The sequence below is a fragment of the Triticum urartu genome, unplaced genomic scaffold, assembly GCF_003073215.2.
Source record: "Triticum urartu cultivar G1812 unplaced genomic scaffold, Tu2.1 TuUngrouped_contig_5210, whole genome shotgun sequence".
NCBI lineage: Eukaryota > Viridiplantae > Streptophyta > Magnoliopsida > Poales > Poaceae > Triticum > Triticum urartu.
In genome coordinates this window covers 16,240-19,022 of record NW_024115867.1, presented here as the reverse complement: position 1 = coordinate 19,022, position 2,783 = coordinate 16,240, and the positions used below count along the sequence as shown (strand labels likewise).

The window sequence follows — 2,783 nt, the reverse complement described above, 5'->3', positions numbered from 1 at the left end:
GCAATGCATAGCTGTTGATGTGATGTCCACATGCAGCATGCACGTAGGAGTAGGGAGAGCGGGCCGAGTCTTGCACGATCGCCCCGTTTCATTTTCTGTTCTGGTTTTCCCGGTCAGCGTGGCACGCTAGCGTTGTGGAGGTCGTGGGATGGTGCGACAACTCCGGATCGCAGCAGGCTGGCCGGGTTAGTTAGATAGGTTGCTTGTAAACACAATAATTAGATCAATAGAACTACGGAAAAGCTGGGGAGTCCGCCCGGCGCAAAAACACACTGTCTTCTTCCTCTCATTCATCTCTCTCGCCCTACTCGATCGCCTCAACAACGACAAGAGGTAAATTTTAGAGATGTAATTGGGGATTGATATAAGAGATGCAGGCTCATGGCCGAGGTCATTAACGCCATCGAAGGGAAGGTGCTCCTGGATGGCACAGTGCGCCCGCTGGATGGTGACGCACATGCCCTACTCCAAGAGGCGGGTGGAGTACAGCCGGGGCACCAGTGCCATTACCTTCTGGAGTTTTCTTACTTGGTCTTGTTCTGTTACAGCACTTCTCAAATGCTGAGTTTCCATGTTCAATCATGCAAAGTCCATCTGACCACTTCCTGAGAGCAATCAATACAGACTTCGACAGAATCATAGCCATGTGCAAAAATCTGCAGGTATCTTTTGATTTTTACTCTTACATAATTTCTGATATTATCTTCAGTCATTTTACTCAATTTGATGGCAAAATGTTCCTTTGTTGTGAGAGATAAAAAGCTTTGTAGTTATTAACAGGATGATCAAGGGGATTTCTCATGAGTGAGCATGGACACTGCTGTGGCAATCCGGACACTAGAAGCAACATACAAATCATCGGCTGAAGCTGCCTCTGTTGAATTGATGATTGCAAATTGATTGAGAAGGTACTAATGCTCCACACCCTAGAATAATGAAAATGCCATCTATGTCACCCCTTCCACAAACACATAATTGATACTTATATTCCTGAGTAGGAATTCTACAATCAACCATGTTAGATTGAGAAATAGGACACTGCAATATCCATGAACCATGATAGTGAATAAACTATTGTCTACATGGTGTGATGCAGGAAGGTCCTTACTTGAAAAGCAAAGGCAAAGCCAGTGATGCAGCGAGAATTGGGATTCTCACTTGGAGATCATTGCTAATTATGTCAAGAGACTGGAAGTACTTCTGGAGCAGGCTTGTCTTGTATATGCTGCTTGCCCTCTCAATTGGCACCATATTTATCGACATTGGTCATTCATTGTCATCTGTAGTGGTTAGTGTCACTGCAGCATTATGTTCCGATTTATTGGATATTTTTATTTCTTGATTAAATTTACTGTTTTTATGATTTGAGGCTCAATGTTCACTTTGTTTTGACAGGTTAGGATTTCTGCGATATTTGTGTTTGTTTCATTTCTCGTCCTTTTGAGTGTTTGTGGAGTACCTGCTCATATTGATGAGATCAAAGTCAGTTTGTTTTTAATCTTCCAAGCAGAATCGCAACATTATGGCCACATCCTTCCTAATAAATTTTATTTCTAAAATTGTGATTTATTGCTGAATGATGTCTTCTTATTCACCGTAGACTTTGTAAAATCATAGCAATATTAGGTACTAACATTTAATTCCGTCTATGCAGATATATTCCCATGAGGATTCAAATCGGCATTCTGGGACATTGGTTTTCCTGCTGGGCCACTTCCTATCCAGCATCCCCTTCCTATTTCTGGTGTCCATTTCGTCGTCGTTGGTTTTCTACTTCCTGATAGGCCTCAGGAATGAGTTCAGCTTCCTTATGTACTTTATAATCACCATCTTTACGTGCCTGTTGGCTAACGAGGCACTTATGATGATTGTTGCCTACATCTGGCTTGAAACTTACAAGTGCACCTTAACCTTGATTTGCTTATATGTGAGTTTCCATCTTGGTCTTCTTTCAAGTGGGCACAAATATCGAATGTACCAACATTAAATAACCATGGCTACTTCAGGTTGTCATGATGCTGGTGGCTGGGTATTTTCGGATCCGAGACGCAATACCAGTGGCCGTGTGGAACTATCCGCTGTCCTACATTTCATTCCATACATACGCTGTCCAGGTAAGTTATATATGGCCATCGTATGTAACCTACATAAACTCTATGCCCATCTTGCTTCAACTGGGTCAGGCGTGCTCACGAGCAATGCTGCTGCAGGGCTTGGTCGAGAACGAGTATGTCGATACATCATTTGCAGTTGGGGCTACAATGACGATACCCGGCGTGCAGGCTGTCCGAGGCTCGTATGGCATATCATCGTCGACAGGTGCAAAGTGGATGAATCTCCTTGTTTTGTTCCTGATGGCGATCGGCTACCGGGTCGTCTTGTACGTTTTACTTCGTCTAGATGTGAGGAGACATGTGAGGCTTGGCAAGCGCTCCTGCTGGCCCAGCATCCACACTAGTGCAGCTCCAAAGTGAGTTAGCCCTGAGCCGCCGAGTGTGCTGATGCTGTAAGAAGACTCTTTTTGTGTTTGGGTGTGACTGTTCATATGCATGTATACATGTGTGATTGCTTCCTAGGTAGGCATATCTGACGCATCCAAAGTAGAAGAGAAACATGAAGAGAATTGGGGTAACATATATACTGTATGTATCATGGTTAATTTGAGAACTGAAGAAATGAATCATGATTTGGTCATTTACTCTCTTGTCCATTCCTTTTTGGCACTGAGTATTGCTTCCTTTGTGGCCTTGTTGTCTCTCACAAGTTTGATCTTCTTGGTTGGA

General features: G+C 43.5%; 1 pseudogene; it reads left to right on the top strand.

The window, feature by feature from the left end:
* The first annotated feature begins 381 nt into the window (after positions 1–381).
* On the top strand, positions 382–2,474 carry LOC125528913 (annotated as a pseudogene).
* The last annotated feature ends 309 nt before the right edge of the window (positions 2,475–2,783 follow it).